General features: G+C 43.6%; 1 pseudogene; it reads left to right on the forward strand.

The window, feature by feature from the left end:
- Positions 1-4,662: 4,662 nt before the first annotated feature.
- LOC135461933 (alpha-L-fucosidase-like) lies at positions 4,663-14,854 on the forward strand (annotated as a pseudogene).
- The last annotated feature ends 3,258 nt before the right edge of the window (positions 14,855-18,112 follow it).

Below are 18,112 nucleotides of genomic sequence, written 5' to 3' on the forward strand. Positions count from 1 at the left end.
TGTAGAGTCATTCTATAAATTGTGTGGAGTTGCAGCAAGTGTGATACACCTGCCATTGTAGTCCTGCTATAAACTGTGGTGAATCTCAGTGAGTGTGGTACATCTGTCAGTGTAGAGCCATTCTATAAACTGTGTGGAGTTGCAGCAAGTGTGGTACACCTGCCATTGTAGTCCTGCTATAAACTGTGGGTAATCTCAGTGAGTGTGGTACATCTGTCAGTGTAGAGCCATTCTATAAATTGTGTGGAGTTGCAGCAAGTGTGATACACCTGCCATTGTAGTCCTGCTATAAACTGTGGGTAATCTCAGTGAGTGTGGTACACATGTCAGTGTAGAGCCATTCTATACACTATACACTGTGTGGAGTTGCAGCAAGTGTGGTACACCTGCCATTGTAGTCCTGCAATAAACCGTGTGGAGTTCCAGTGAGTGTGGTACACCTGTAATTGTAGAACCATAATATAAACTGTGTGGTGTTTTAGTAAGTGTGGTATACCTGTCATTTTAGAGCCATGCTATAAACTATGTGGAGTTCCAGTAAGTGTGGTATACCTGTCATTGTAGAGTCATACTATAAACTGCAAAGAGTTCCCATAAGTGTGGTATACCTATCATTGTAGAGCCATGCTATAAACTGTGTGGGGTTCCAGTAAGTGTGGTACACCTGCCATTGTAGAGCCATACGATAAACCTGCACAGAGTTCCAGTAAGTGTGGTATACCTGTCATTGTAGAGCAATGCTATAATCTGTGTGGAGTTCCAGTAAGTGTGGTATACCTGTCATTGTAGAGCCATGCCATAATCTGTGCGGAGCTCCAGTAAGCATGGTATACCTGTCATTGTAGAGCAATGCTATAAACTGTGTGGTGTTGGGTCGCGACCCGACTGGCCCCGATAGCACAGTTGGTAAAGCGTCCTGTTCGGGAGCGGTAGATCCAGTGTCAATCCTGGGTCGGGTCAATCTAAGACTTTTAAAGAGGAAGTTGTAACTTCCTCGCTTGGCGTTCAGCATGAAGGGGATAGTGCAATGACTGGTTGACCCATTGAGATCAACCGGTCAAGATTATTGTGGTCTTATAGAGACATATATTTGAGAGTCTAGAGTTTGCAGCTTGATGACTTGCTGACTTTGTAAAAGTAGGCCTACATACATATAAAAATGACTGCGCAGAATTATAATTTCGTCAAACTGAACCTAGATCTTCTGCTGTATACGTACATTTTCTAGGGTTATAAAATCTATAGGGTATAGGATTTGACACTAAGTGGTGTAGGCAAAGATTCATATATACAAAGATACCAAGATCACTGTTATAACGGGATGATATGCATGTAAATCATTGAATAAACTCCATACATATTTAACGATAGCTTGTGACTGAAGTAAAATAAACTTGCACGATCTGGTATATATTTGGTGTTGGGAAAAGTGGTGTAGGTGATGTTGGGAGAACTGGTATAGGTGTTGTTGGGAGAACTGGTGTAGGTGTTGTTGGGAGAACTGGTGTAGGTGGTGTTGGGAAAACTGGTATAGGTGTTTTTCGGAGAAATGGTATAGGTATTGTTTGGAGAACCGATGTAGGTGTTGTTTGGAAAACCGATATAGGTGGTGTTGGGAGAACTGGTAAAGGTGGTGTTGGGAGAATCTGTATAGGTTGTGTTTGGAGAACCGGTGTAGATGTTGTTGAGAGAACCGGTATAGGTGTTGTTGAGAGAACTGGTATAGTTGTTGTTGGGAGAACTGGTATAGGTATTGTTGGGAGAACTGGTATAGGTGGTGTTGGGTGTGTCTGGTAAAGGTGGTGTTGAGAGGGTCTGGTTTAGCTGAGTGTTGAGAGGTGTTGAGAGGGTCTGGTTTAGCTGGTGTTCAGAAGGTCTGGTATAGGTGGTGTTGTGTGGGTTCGGTATAGGTGGTGATGTGTGGGTCTGGTATAGGTGGTGTTGTGTGTGCCTGGTATGGGTGGTGTTAGGAGAACTGGTATAGGTGGTGTTGGGAAAAGTGGTATAGGTGGTGTTGAGAGGGTCTGGTATTGGTGGTGTTGTGTGGGTCTGGTATTGGTGGGGTTGTGTGGGTCTTGTATGGATGGTGTTGTGTGGGTCTGGGATAGGTGGTGTTGTGTGGGTCTGATATAGGTGATGTTGAGAGGGTTTGGTATAGCTGGGGTTGGATGGGTCTGGTAAGGGAGGTGTTGGGTGTGTCTGGTATAGGTGGTGTTACGAGAACTGGTATAGGTGGTGTTGAGAGAACTGGTATAGGTGGTGTTGAGAGGGTCTGGTATAGGTGGTGTTAAGAAGGTCTGGTATAGGTGGTGATGTGTGGGTTCGGTATAGGCGGTGATGTGTGGGTCTGGGATAGGTGGTGTTTTGTGTGCCTGGTATGGGTGGTGTTACGAGAACTGGTATAGGTGGTGTTGAGAGAACTAGTATAGGTGGTGTTGAGAGGGTCTGGTATAGGTGGTGTTAAGAAGGTCTGGTATAGGTGGTGTTGTGTGGGTCTGGTATAGGTGGTGATGTGTGGGTCTGGTATAGGTGGTGTTTGATGGGTCTGTGATAGGTGGTGTTGTGTGGGTCTGATATAGGCGGTGTTGTGTGGGTCTGGTATAGGTGGTGTTTAGAGGGTCAGGTATAGGTGGTGTTGGATGGCTCTGGGATAGGTGGTGCTGTGTGGGTCTGATATGGGCGGTGTTGAGATGGTCTGGTATAGGTGGTGTTGAATGGGTTTGGTAAGGGTGATGTTGGAAGAGTCTGGTAAAGGCGGTGTTGGGTGTCTGGTATAGGAGTTGTTTGGGTCAGGTATAGGTGGTGTTGGGTGAGTCTGGTATAAGTGGTGTTGGATGGGTCTGGTATAGGTGGTGTTGGGTAGGTGTGGTATGGGTGATGTCGGGAGGGTCTGGTATAGGTAGTGTTGGGTAGGTCTTGTATAGGTAGTGTTGAGTAGGTCTGGTATAGGTGGTGTTGGGTAGGTCAGGTATAGGTAGTGTTGGGTGAGTCTGGTATAAGTAGTGTTGTGTAGGTCTGGTATAGGTGGTGTTGGGTAGGCCAGGTACAGGTAGTGTTGGGTGGGTCTGGTATAAGTGGTCTTGGATGGGTCTGGTATAGGTGGTGTTGGGTAGGTGTGGTATGGGTGATGTCGGGAGGGTCTGGTATAGGTAGTGTTGGGTAGGTCTTGTATGGGTAGTGTTGAGTAGGTCTGGTATAGGTGGTGTCGGGAGGGTCAGGTATAGGTGGTGTTGGGAGGGTCTGGTATAGGTGGTGTTAAATGGGTTTGGTAAAGGCGGTGTTGGGTGTCGGGTATAGGAGTTGTTTGGTGAATATGGATGGGTCAGGTATAGGTGGTGTTGGGTGAGTCTGGTAGTGTTGTGTAGGTCTGGTATAGGTAGTGTTGGGTGGGTCTGGTATAGGTGGTGTCGGGAGGGTCAGGTATAGGTGGTGTTGGGAGGGTCTGGTATAGGTGATGTGGAGAGGGTTTGGTATAGGTGGTGAAGGGTTTGTCTAATATAGGAGGTGTTGAGTAGGCCTGATATAGGTGGTGTTGAGTGGATCTAGTATAGGTCGTATTGAGTAGACCTGATATCGGTGGTGTTGAGTGGATCTGGTATATCTGATGTTGGATAGGTCTGGTATATTTGATGTTGGGTAGGTGTGGTACAGGTGGTGTTGGGTGGGCCTGGCATAAGTGGTGCTGGGTGGGCCTGATATAAGTGGTGTTGTGAATAGAATCAGTGGATCTTCAGCCATTATCGCATACATGGTATTTAACAACATAAATGGCACTGGTTGCGCAGTGTAACTGTCTATCAGCTTTTTATACAGACCAGCATGTCATGTGTTACATCATAGATGGTGCCTCTTGTAGTATGAGATCCTTACATATTAACGGGAAACACGTAATCGTCCGTTACTTTTGAATCACAATATGTTCGCTTAAGGTCTGTAATGCTCGTCATTTTCGAACTGTATCTAATATCGATTAACGTGGGGCTAGTGGCCGTAAAGGCAGCCATGCTCATTACATCTGCATGATGCCTTTATGAGCAGTTGCTATCAAAGCGCGACTGAGATACCTTGTTTAATTGTTATTTGACCTGGAACTCATTCATGGACTACGAATTTGAACTTTTATATGGAATTCATGCCTGGAATATCCATTGTCTGCCCGGCATCATTGAAAGCTGATGACCGCTTCTCTTGTGTGTGTTACCGGCTTTATTTCCTATTTGTATAATTTCTTACATACCTTTGTCTTTGGGAGCTAGTGTTAAACGTTGTTTTGGAAATGGATCTTGCGATTATCGACTTGGAACGCCCTTTACGGACTGCAAATGGTATACAAATGTCGGACATGACCCTTATATTAACATATGGGCGCAGGACATACAGTTAAAGGAGTTACTATGTCAACCAAACAGGCCTGGTTTATATGAATTAATGTGCTGATTTCTGTCTATCTTTTTTGTGTGAAATTATATAAATATGTTAAAGCAATCCATCCAATCCCGGTTTATCTATCTCAACGATAGTTAAGAGTTAAAGGTCGCCTTATTGTTCTTGCAGATTTTATTGACGGTAACTGTACCTATGGCACATGACAGACTATTGATAAACTCGATAAGTGATTCATCCTTTATCGCTTCACACCGCTATACAAACCGAGCAGTAAGTATGGCGTGGACGTCTCTGTTGGTGACCTGTGTCTGTCTACTGGGCATGATCGCCTGGGGCAAGGCGCAGTACCAACCAAACTGGGAGTCCCTCGACAGCAGACCTCTGCCGGACTGGTACGACGACGCTAAGATCGGCATCTTCATCCACTGGGGTGTATTTTCCGTGCCCAGCGTCGGTTACGGGCCATATGGCAATGTTGCGGCATGGTTTTGGCAGTACTGGAAGGGCTTTTAAAAATAAAAACTACGTGGACTTCATGAACAATAACTATCCTCCTGGCTTCACGTATGCTGACTTCGCACCGTTATTCAAGGCCGAGCTCTTTGACCCAGATGAATGGGCCGAGTTATTGCAGGCGTCCGGAGCCAGGTAATCAGCCTCAGTATTTATAATGACAGACGTCTGGATTGGGATTTTATGGTCTACCATAAAGTAGTAATGTTGCGAGGTAGATCTGGCCAATTAGAAGGCAACCTGAGCCAGGCGACCAGGCCAATTAGTAATGCCAGGGACCCGGTGCCAGGCGACCAAGCCAATTAGTAATGACAGGGGCTCGGAGCCAGACTACCAGGCCAATCAGAAATGTCAGGTGCCGGGAGCCAGACGATCAGACCAATTAGTAATGACAGGGACCCGGTGCCAGACGACCAGGCCAATCAGTAATGACAGGGACTTGGAGTTAGACGAATAGGCCGATTAGTAATGCCAGGGGCCGGGAGCCAGACGGCCAGGTCAATAAGTAATGTCAGGGGCCCGAAGTCAGATGACTAGGCCAATTAGAAATGTCAGGCGCCCGAAGTCAGATGACCAGGTAAATTGGTAATGTCAGGTGCCGGGAGCCAGACGACCAGGCCAATTAGTAATGACAGGGGCCCGAAATCAAGTGACCAGGTCAAGTAGTAATGAAAGGGACCCGGAGTTAGACGAATAGGCCGATTAGTAATACCAGGGGCAGGGAGCCAGACGACCAGGTCTATTAGTAATGTCAGGGGGTCGGAGCCAGACGACCAGGCCAATTCGTAATGTCAGAGGCCCGGAGCCAGGTGATCAGCTTCGTTAGTCATACGGACAGGTCAATTCGTAAAGCTAGATGTCCGGAGTTAGGCAATCTAGCCAACTCATAAGATTAGTCTACATATATATATGATTATTACGTAGCGTTTTACGCCGTACTCAAGAATATTTCACTTACACCACGGCAGCAAGCATTATGGTGGGAGAAAAGCATGCAACCCGGGAAAAGCCCATGACCATCCACAGGTTGCTGGCAAAACTTCCCACGTACGGCCAGGAAGGAAGCCAATATGCGACATGAGAGGCTCGTGGATCATTGCGCCACATTGGCCCCCACACCCAGCCTATAGTAAGAGAACTACTCATTACCATAAACAATACTGACATGTAGAGCCATGTTATACCGTTTACAGTTGTTGTTTAGCACAGGCTGTTTAGCACAGGTTGTTTAGCACAGGTTGTTTAGCACAGGCTGTTTAGCACAGGCTGTTTAGCACAGGTTGTATAGCAAAGCTTGTTTTCCCACAGCTTGTTTAGCACAAGTTGTTTTCCACAAGTTGTTTAGCACAGGTTGTTTAGCACAGGCTGTTTAGCACAGGTTGTTTAGCATAGCTTGTTTTCCACAGGTTGTTTAGCACAGGTTGTTTAGCACAGGTTGTTTATCACATGATGTTTAGCATAGGTTGTTTTGCACAGGGTCTTTAGCACAGATTGTTTAACACAGGTTGTGTAGCACAGATTGCTTAGCACATATTGTTTTGCACATGTTGTTTAACACAGATTGTTTAGCACAGATTGTTTAGCACAGGCTGTAAGTTGTTTAGCACAGGTTGTTTTGCACAGGTTGTTTAGCACAGGTTGTATATTGTTTAGTACAGGTTGATTAGCACAGGCTGTTTAGCAACGTTTGTTTAGCACAGGTTGTTTAGCACAGGTTGTTTAGCACAGATTGTTTAGAACAGGTTGTTTAGCACAGATTGTTTAGCACAGGTTGTTTCGCACAGGTAGTTTAGCACAGGCTGTTTGGCACTTGACACATGTTTAGCACAGGTTGTTTAGCACAGGTTGTTTAGTACATATTGTTTAGCACAGGTTGTTTATCACAGGTTGTTTAGCACATGTGGTTTAACACAGATTGTTTAGCACCGGTTGTTTAGCACAGGTTGTTTACATACGTACATAAGAAAGTGCATTAGTCACAATTAAAACTTCAAAAAGGTTGTACAACGTAAACCTAAAAGCCAACTGACTTGAGATGAATGACAGAAAGTACACAATAAGTCAAGTATTCAGCTCATCAGCCCAACGTGTGTGTGTTATAGTTGTGTACTTAGATGTCTCCATGGTTTTGTAACCGTTGTATCTCAACCATGTCAGAAATGCCTTACTATCCTACATTTCACCGATAATGAACCTTATAAGATCGTGTATCCTTGTCAATAACTATCAGTTAACCACGTGGCTCTTGGCCTACAAACTGCGGGACGGAACTGTTATTAGGCTGGGACAGACGCATCATCCACTCTAGGGCATGAGCTATAGGCTATGCCCGCAGTGTGAAAAATGCAGTGGTTATATCTACTATAAATACTTCAGTTCCTCAAAGTTGTTTTGGTTTCTTTTGGCAAATTGCTTGTATTGGGGTACACTTTGACGAAGATCGTGTCAAATATAATAGCCTTGCTTAATGGTAACTAATTAAAACGCGTTACTGATTATTTTTTCTGGTCAGAAAATAAATTGTTTGACTATACTGCTATAATTTGTCAAACTATTTATTTCTTTGATTTCCAACTCATGTCACTAAAAATAGACAATAATTCTTTATGACTAATTTTTTGTTGCCCTTTTGTTTCTTTGAATTGCCCGAGTATATACTAGTCTAGTGTAACCAAATGTTGCTTGATAAACTTTTCCTTCTTGCCATAAAATTATAAATAGCCATAACTATTTTGTGAAAATTACTTAAAATTTAAAACAGTTGAAATAAAAAAGTATTTATGTTACTAAACTATTTTTTCTTTGATATATGTGTAAAAACGATGCGCTTAGGGGACTCGTAGTAATGTACAGTCTATATCCATCATTTTTACTCCTTTGTTTGCTGTGTACATTGTACAGAGCTGAAGCACTTGAGTGTGAAACTCTTACGTCACCGGGCTGTAGGGCTTGGGTATTTCTACGATAAAAATAAATAAAACTTTTCTGAATCAAGGAGCTCATTAAAGTGTCTCCACAAGAAAGCGTGCGACTGCTAACCGAGAGTCTCGGGTTCAGTCTGGGCCTGGGATTGGGAATCGATGCATTCCCCACTCTCATTCTGTTGTGAGACCTTTGTGAGACAGCAAGTGGTCGATGGTGTTTTCCACTTGTTTCCCGACGCGATATGGCATGCATCATGTCACACGTAGACAAGTTCTTGACAAGTGGCTTGCCCATTAGGTTGATGGATTAACTCGGGAGAGGTTGACTGAAGAAAGTACCGTAAAGTGCTAAGTATATATGCATACCAAGGCCAAGGTTTTGTTTAACACTGACCCACCACCGGCGCACAATAACTGAAATTTCTTGACTACAGCGCTGATCACCAACAAAATAAACGAAATACCGGCAAACAGTTTAAATTAGACTGATTGACATGAAAATGTGAAAGCTGCAAAATGCAAGATACAAAAATCAGTTAGATCTGACCAAGATCGCCTTTACGTGCTACACAGGCTCTTGGTTTTGATATATATTTTGTGTTCCAGAGAAGTAGGCCGTTCCGATACTTTCTTTCTGTGCATGGCAAGTACGTCGTTGTGATATCGTTTTTGTGTGCCCTGTAGGCACATCGTTCTGATATCGTATCTGTGTGCCCGGCAAGCATGTCGTTGTGATATAGTGTTTTGTTTGTCCCGTAGGTGCGTTATTGATATTGTTTTTGTGTGCGCGGCAGGAACGTCATTTTGATATCGTTTTGCGGCCTATAGGTAGGTCGTTCTGGTATAGTTTTTGTGTTCCCGACAGATCTATCGTTTTGATATCGTTTATGTGTTCCCGACAGGTCCGTCGTTTTGATTTCGTTATGTGTTTCCGACAGGTACGTCGTCTTAACGTCAAAACATGCAGAAGGCTTCACGAACTGGCAATCAGAAGTGGCTTGGAACTGGAATTCGGTGGATACTGGTCCTCACAGGGACCTTGTCGGTAAGGGACATATGTAAACACAAATATCAGAGTCACTGCAATGCCAGGGTTGTTGGATTTTCCATTTCAAGCTATGGTCGTATTTATTGTCTTTCCCAAATCATTGAAAAACCCATGAAAACCCACGAAATCCATTGCGTTACATAGTTTTGAAGAAAAAGTGCTGTTGAAAGCTGACTCACAGACGTGGAATGCCCTATAGGGTCTATAACGGTGGATTATTTAACTAGACTTGATTTAAACACACATTGTAAGTGAAATGTTTTCGAGTACGGTGTAAAACACCAATCAAATAAATAAAACACATATTAAGTGTACTATGGTAGAAATGCGTTTTTTCAGCCAGTATGTACTCCGAACTAAATAACTACGGGCATTCGGTTAACCGTACTGTTACAGCTGACCTGGCGGCGGCAGTCCGCGGTAAGACAGACGTCCACTTCGGCCTTTACCACTGTCTGTACGAGTGGTTCCACCCTTACTACGTCCAGGACAAGAAAAATAACTTCACTACGAATGATTTTCCTAAAGTAAGTAATCTGTCTTAAAAATATCCCAGCAATTTACTATAAACATCAGCCTAAATGAAGTAATTTAAAAGAGTGCATAAGCTCAGCAAGCTAACTTCCGACGTTTGTTCTCCTGTAGCTTTCCTGCGGGAGGTTAGTCAGACACACCTGGCAAGCTGCGGAGATTTTAGCTCAGGGCGTTAGTCAGGTATATCTGGCAAATTGAGTTCACTTTAGCTCAGGACCTTAGGTGTACCTGTCAAACTAGGCCACTTTAGCTCAGGCCGCTAGTGAGATACCTGACAAGCTGTGGCGACATTACCTCAGGACGTTAGTCAGGTATACCTGGCGAGCTGTGGTTACTTTAGCTCAGGACGTTAGTATTATACCTGACAAGCTGTGGTAACATTAGCTCAGGACGTTAGTCAGGTGTACCTGGCGAGCTGTGGTGACATCAGCTCAGGACGTTAGTCAGGTGTACCTGGCAATCTGTGGTGACTTAGCTCAGAAATTAAGTCAACTATATCTGACAAACTGAGGTCACTTTAGCTCAGGACGTTAGTCAGGTGTTCCTGGCAATCTGAGGTGACTTTATCTCAGGACGTTAGTTGGGTGTACCTGGCAAGCTGTGGTAACATTAGTTCAGGACGTTAGTCAGGTATACCTTGCGAGCTGTGGTGACATCAGCTCAGGACGTTAGTCAGGTGTACCTGACAATCTGTGGTGACTTTGCTCAGCACGTTAGTCAGGTATACCTGGCAATCTGTGGTGACTTCTGCTCGGAACGTTAGTCAGGTATACCTGGCAATCTGTGTTGACATTAGCCCAGGACGTTAGTCAGGTATACCTGGCAATCTGTGGTGACATTAGCTCAGGGCGTTAGTCAGGTGTATCTGACAATCTGTGGTGACATTAGCTCAGGGCGCTGGTCAGGTGTACCTGACAATTTGTGGTGACTTTAGCTCAGGATGTTAGTCAGGTGTATCCGGCAATCTGTGGTGACTTTGCTCGGAACGTTAGTCAGGTATACCTGGCAATCTGTGGTGACTTCAGCTCGGGACATTAGTCAGGTATACCTGGCAATCTGTGGTGACTTTAGCTCAGGACGTTAGTCGGGTATACCTCGCGAGCTGCGATGACTTTAGTTCAGGAGGCTAGTGAAGTGTAAAAGCCAACCTGGCCAGTGGCGGGGAGTTATTTCAAACTCCACCACAAACCTATGTCGTCGTATGTATTAAACTGTGTTGGATTCTCCCTATTTCAGACAAAGGCGATGCCAGAGCTGTATGAAATCGTGAAAGCGTACAAGCCGGATCTGATCTTCTCGGATGGGGACTGGGAGGCTCCGGACACTTACTGGAACTCAACAAACTTCTTGGCCTGGCTCTACAATGAGAGGTATGCAACGAATTCTTAAACGAGATGAGCATAACGACAGAGACAAGCGGCTATCACAAACAAATGACCATGTGTCCTTGATACATTTACACTAGTTTTCAGCGCGATATTAGATGGACCACTGTAAGCCCAGAGAAGCCTCTAATTGGTATCTAAGCCGTGGGTTCTTCCTGAAGACGTCTATACCTTGGCCTATGAGGTTGCATGTTCAAATCCAGCTTCCGCTGATCCGCCAGTGATTTTGTGAAGGCTAGGAGTTTGGCTTGATACTTGAAAAGGTGCTGTGATTTTCTCCAGGAACGGATCACTTTCCTCCACCCATATGCTAAACCTGAACACCGTCTCTTATTGTGACATTTAAAAAACATGGCTAAACAAATAGTTAAATAAATGAACCCAGCATTAACCGGGTACATTTCTTCAATTTGCAGCCCTGTCAAGGATTATGTTGTTGTCAACGACAGGTGGGGAATGAACTGTTCCTGTACCCACGGAGGCTACTACGACTGCAAGGACCGCTATAACCCAGGTAAGAACATTTTCGTACCCGGTCCTCCTTTGTTCCTCTCACCACTGTTCCGTAGACACCACGACTGTGTGTAGACCGTTATAACCCAGGTAAGCACATAACATTCCCGTACCCGTTCCTTCCTGGTTCCTTCAACCATCATGACCCCTGTTCTGTAGGTACTACGACTGTATCTTGACCGTTATAACCCAGGTAAGAACAAGGTAATAATTTTTAAAGCTTTATTCATCAAGATTAGACATGAGCAAAGCTGATTGTGTTAATCGTTATTAGCATGTGCAATACAATTTTTGGTGCTGTGCAGAAGGTGGAAGAAAAAACAACTGAAATGTATAGAAAGTACAGCTTGGGGTAGGGCTAATAAATGGTACGACAGGTGGTCAAATAAACCTGTTCTGTACCCGTTCCTCCACCGTCCCTTCCTTCACTGCTCCAAACCTCTTCTGTGCCGGTTCCTCCACTGTACTTTCCTTCACTGCTCTAAACCTGTTCGGTACCCGTTCCTCTACCGTGCCTTCCTTCACTGCCCCAAACCTGTTCGGTACCCGTTCCTCTACCGTCCCTTCTTCACTGCCCCAAACCTGTTCTGTACCCGTTCCTCTACCGTGCCTTCCTTCACTGCTCCAAACCTGTTCTGTACCCGTTCCTCTACCGTACCTCCTTCACTACTCCAAACCTGTTCTGTACCCGTTCCTCTACCGTACGTTCTTTCACTGCTCCATCCGATAATTGACTTAAACGTTGAAGCAACATAAGATATAAGCCTGTTTCTAGTTTGTTTTCGTGTAATTAAAATATTATTTCATTGTCATTGATCCAGTTGTCCAGCCATTTCATTAAGCTCTGCATCTGCTAACTACTTTCTGTTAGGAAAATCTAGTTTACTAGCTTTACTGACATTTGATTAAGATGTTCTATAACGGAAGATGCGTCTCAATTGTTCGTGGCCGCCCGAAGCCGCGTCGTCCAGATGCAGCTGTGTTCCGACTATGTTTCGGTATCTTCACCAGGTTCCCTACAGAAGCACAAGTGGGAGAACGCCATGACGATAGACCGCGATTCATGGGGGTACCGCCGGAACGCCGCCCTGGCAGACTACCTGAGTATTGAGGAAATACTGGCCACGCTCGCCATGACCGTTAGGTAAACACTGATACACTTAAAAAACATAATCTGATAAATTTAACGGAAAGTCTCTTGTTTCAGTGATGGTAGGGTGGATTCTGTTAGTGTGGCAGATCATTCTGTTAAACACATTCTGTTTAAGTCAGCCACTAAAGCAGAATTAATAAATAAAGTAGTATTCCAGAAATACTCTAAAACTATTTTTAAAATGCTACACCGCTTAAACAAAAAATAGCAACAATCCTCAGTACCTAGCCACTCGTACGGTGACGCCATTTTGCCATGTTATAGCTATCTAGAGTGATGTCACAAAATCTAACCCCTACCATGGGTATGAAACAATGTGAGAATGAGAAAATACACACAATAACGTCTGATTCCCAACCAAAGAGTATCACCTCTGTTCCGTGTTCAAATTGCCGATTTGTCTTTTAGTTTGGCGATCAGTCATTGCGATGCTTGTGGGCACAAGCGTCGTGTTTTAGCAGTCCGTCTCGTCCTCGTCCTGTAAGCATTTGATCCAGGCGACTGTACCGACTTCAGGGAATTTACCGATCATAGCAGGACCTTCTGATTGATAACAGACTCTTTCATTCAGATTTTGGGAAGATATTTTCGTACTAAATCGGTCTTTGCTCAGGAAAAATTATGCAAAGTCACGATATTTTTCTTCAAGCAATGATCGAATCTCCCGAAGTGGTTGTCTTGCCAGCTCACCCTGACAAGTTACTGCAGTATCCTGCACAACATGTACACATTGTGACACGGGCTGCCGTTCTCAGTTCCCTGCTCATAAATGTGTGGTCTAAAATGCTTCAGTTTAACGCTTAAACTAACTGCAAAAGTCAGTTTGCATCGGTATCTGTCTGTCTGCTATAAGATACTACACTGACAAACGAGAGAAAATAGGTTTTTTGATAGCGAATTGTTACGAGACGCTGTCAGCGCTAGTGATTGGCCAAGTTCATAATATGGCTACTCGGAGTGAATTATGTCAGTGCCATATCCCCAATGCTGAACTTCATCTTCTCGGCTTGCAAAATTTATAGAATTTTCTTTTACACATTTTTCGTTGGTAACTGCGTCCTGTATAATTTTCCTATGTATATGTAGTGGCGGACTTCATGTTTACTTTAAACTTACCATAAACATGGATTTGATGTATAGGAATGGCTCAGCGTGCTCGCCATTACCGTCTGATGAATACTTCTCAATTTGCTGTTCTCCTTACCTGATCTTTCCGTTGACTGCACTGCTGCCCAGTCACATAAGCTGACTGACAAGCCATATACACGTCATTAATTACGGCCTTCCGATGGATGTAATTGTAAATGTTTTGAAAGATGAGGAGACGACCAACAAAAATCCGGGTCAGGGTAGACCTAAGGCAAGAACCGTGCAGTGAATAAATTTTATCCACTCAGAATTAAGGACCCAACAGGTACTCATAGTACCTTTAATGGGTTAATACTTTGTTTAGACAGGTGAAGTCTAAATCATGCACATACTCTCTGCTCTTTGTTGATAGCACTGGAGGGAACATGTTAATGAACGTGGGACCTTCTGCTGACGGAAGAATAAATCCTATTTTTGAGGAGAGACTTCGTCAGATGGGACAGTGGCTGGGAGTGAACGGGGAGGCGATATACAAGACAAAACCTTGGGTGCATCAGAACGATACCAGGACACCCGGTATCTGGTAAGTTTGAACTACTGGAAAAGAGTGATCTAAAGCTGTTGCGGCAGTGATAATCTAGTCGCCATGACGAAAAGTATCGTCCTCCTATAGTATTAGTTACATGGTCACTCAGTGTTAGGATACGGAAATATATGGTTATACAGGGGTTGTTTACTGTAGGGGCAGGGTGTATAGCACGTCAATCTCACACATAGTTTGTGAGATGCCCGAAAGTTGCCCGAAAGTTTTTCTACTTAACCATCATTCAATAACCAATTATGGAAGCTGGATAGGACCATCGTCGTACCATCGCTTCGCATCATCGTGCCATCGCTTCGCATCATCGTGCCATCGCTTCGCGTCATCGTGCCATCGCTTCGCATCATCGTGCCATCGCTTAGTGCCATCGCCGAGGATGGAACGATGGTACGATGTTGACCTTATCCGGCTTCCATAGACAATACTCTCTCTGAGATCTATGTGTTTGGCTGCTCCAGGTACACGACCAGTAAAGCCAGTCCCGTGGTGTACGTCTTCTTCCAGACCTGGCCGGATCAGGGCGAGCTCTACCTGGGGGCACCCGCTACCACACAGTCAACCACGGTCAGCCTGATAGGCTACCCTGGCAACTTCACTTGGGATGCCACCAACCCCACCGGCATCAACATCTACTTCCCAGCTATCCCATATAACAAGATGCCATGTCTTTGGGGGTGGATTATAAGATTAGAAAATCTCGCCAATTAATCTTTCAACGTTAGATTTAACGTATCAGTCAAGGCTTTATTTCTTACAACTTTAATATATTCTGTCAGGGATTTCCGCTCATAGTCTGCATTTCTTTCTAGGGTTAGTCATGAAGTTAGCCTAGACATATTAAATCATTTCGAATAAAATTATATGAATATACCATTCACATATTTTATTGTGTCAAAATCACTGTTAAATAAAGTTTCTGTGTTCTGTATTGCTATTATTTGCTTCTCATTACACCTTTTACGAGAGGTTTGTTTGAATTTCCTTCAACATTGAGTTTAAATTTCAGACTCACTGCATAATATTACTGTAAAATGTATACGTACGGCTCTCTACCAGATATGTCAATGAAACATAGGACTGGTCGATTCAGACAGGAATACACCATAATCAATGGCGCACAACTTCTCTGGGTTTTAGTGAAAATTTTCATCTTCGACTTCAAAAGCTGTAGAGCATCAAAACCCCACATGATATTTGAGAATTAGCAGCTTACTGCAAATAAAAAGTCTCTTGTTAAATCCGTTACCTGGTTGATGACAGATTGCAGTTACGTCGAATTAACGGATTAATTCATTCCCCGTTGTGGATTAAATGATTATCGGGAACGGATTCATTTGTTATTGGGTAGGGATCAATCCATTAAATCGATGGAAATGCAATCCGTCATCCCCCAGGAAACAGATTAAACGAAATATTTCTTTGAGGGCTACCAAATGGACAGAAATATTAGTATACGTGTATGGTGCTGACAATTGCTATCACCAAAGTGAACGTTCTTGCGAGGACGGCCCTCCACATTACATGCACTAACCCAGAGCTACCCAACTTTGTCTCTGGAAGCTACGCAGTGAGCACTGCGAGCCCTAGTATTCCCGGAGAATCTCTTTGGAACTATACCAGTATAGCGAATCTTGAAAATCACCAGGGATTAGAATGGGCTATAGGTCAATGTGGGTTTGTTTGACAAATCACCAGACATCTTCAAATACACATGTAACTTCCACTAAAATCATGTCAATAAACTTTGAAAAGGTTGTATGTTAAATTAAAAATGCCTTGAGATATCGCAGTCTGACCTACTTCTGATTTATTCCTGTATAATTGTGGGGAAGACACTCATTTAAACGTTGTAAATGTGAATGTTAATCTTTAAGGAGTCGGACAATCTGTTAGATGCATCACGTTTGGTGGGCGAGTTAGCAGTTTTCATGTTAGAGCGAATAGGCTGGGAATCAGCGCGTGGTGAAATAGACCTGATGTTATGGCCATGGTTTAAGTTACACAAGCGCATTAATTTTTCTTACTATTTATCTAGTAAATTTGTCAACTTCAACATCCAAGATATATATGCCCTAACTTTCGCGTGGTACAATGCCATACCACCATACTTTTCTTTACAACATATCAAAATATCAACCGAGCATGACTTCCCTGATTTGAACTGTGGCTGCTGGACGTGAAGTCATAGCATTTTGTTACCTTAGTAACCTCCAGGTAGGTAGGAAGTAACACTGGCAAAAATGTCCTCAGCTCTTTCCAAAACAGACAAAATTCTGATATATTTTAACTAGATGTAAAGTGGCAGTGGAGAAATTTACAGTGCATCAACAACCTAAAAATGTCCCTATGGCAGTATTATCCAGTCAGTGCTCCTTCACTCTTCAGTTCGGAGGCAAATCCTGCACCTATGCACCCATCGAATTTTTGGATATTTGTAAAAGGCACATCTCTACTGGTGGCCGGTGTCTGCTTGCTGGGCATGATCACCTCGAACCGGGCGCAGTACGAACCCATCTGGGAATTCATCGACAGCAGACCTCTGCTGTACTGGTACGACGACGCAAAGATCGGCATCTTCACCACATGGGGCGTCTGTTCAGTGCCAAACGTCCGTTACTGACCATATGGCAACACTGGGGAATGGTTCTGGCAGGGATATAAAAACAAAAACTATGAAAAAAAAAAACACATCTGCACGGCTTCACGTATGCTGAATTTGCACCATCTTTCCGGACCGAGTTTTTTTTTACCATGAAGAACGGGCCGACCTGTTACAGGCGTCAGGACCAAGGTAATAAAACATGTTTGTTAGGGTTTGCATTCGGGGCCACAAAACAAGATTTATTTAGGAAACGAAATATTGATTTTGTTGACTGATTTGTAAACTGAAGTCTGCCATAGAGAGGGTAGTTCGGTGGCATTTTGAGGGAGGGTGGATGAATTCGGATGGGTATGTAAAAAAAGGGAAACTTAGCACTATGCCAGTTAGTTGTAGACCGATTTAAGAACTCTCCAGGTTCTTAGGTGTTTGAATTCTTTCAGTTCGGATTTCAGGCTTCAGACATTGGGCTCGTCGTATTTCTGTGTACACGTTTTTCTCCAAATTTGACGAAAATCTTTTTCTTCAGAATGAAAATAACCGTTATTCTGTGGTATAAATAAAAATAATTTTGAAGGTACAATATTGTGTTTGTGTATTTTGCAGGTGCGTGGTTCTGGCGTCTAAGAACGCAGATGGTTTCACGAACTCGAACACCGGTCTTGTCGGTAAAAGACGCAATAGTCACCGATTCTCACAGCGACCTTGTCGGTAGGGAATACCACTAACATCGTTCCTCATAGGGTCCTTGTCCGTAAGGGACACCAATAGTCACCAGTCCTCATTGTGACTTTGTCGGTAAGGAGTTCAACCGTCACCTGTCCTCACACCCGGCATAGATTACGATACTTTGCTCAATATGGAGATTTCCTTAAACCGTAAATGCGCTTGAGTAGATAATTTTAAAGAGTTTTTATTTCAGACATTAATTTCGGCCTTTATCATTGTGTAGTTCCATCCCGTCTTTGTTCAGGACGAGAAAAATAAGTTCACGACCAATGACTTTGTCAGAGTAAGCGCTCCTCTTACTCATTTCTGTGCACAACTTACCAACCATTTATTTCAGTAGTTCAAGCCTCTGTAGTGGTTTGTCCTGGTAAACCTATGAGTCATGTGATATTGTTACTTTCTGCCAGGTTCTATACTGGTTGGCCTATTGTTACTTACAGTTAACCGGTACCGTAATCTCTAAAGACAACTGTGTTAAAAATGCACAGGATTTGTGTTACAGGCACAAGTAACACATTTGCACAGGCGATTTAATGTGTAGTTTGCATACATCATATTTGTGTACCTACACTGTTAATGTGTACCAAATTGTGATAAACATCTTGTTTACATCGCGAGCTACACAAACACTACTCCCG

Source organism: Liolophura sinensis, chromosome 1 (genome assembly GCF_032854445.1).
Source record: "Liolophura sinensis isolate JHLJ2023 chromosome 1, CUHK_Ljap_v2, whole genome shotgun sequence".
Classification (NCBI taxonomy): domain Eukaryota; kingdom Metazoa; phylum Mollusca; class Polyplacophora; order Chitonida; family Chitonidae; genus Liolophura; species Liolophura sinensis.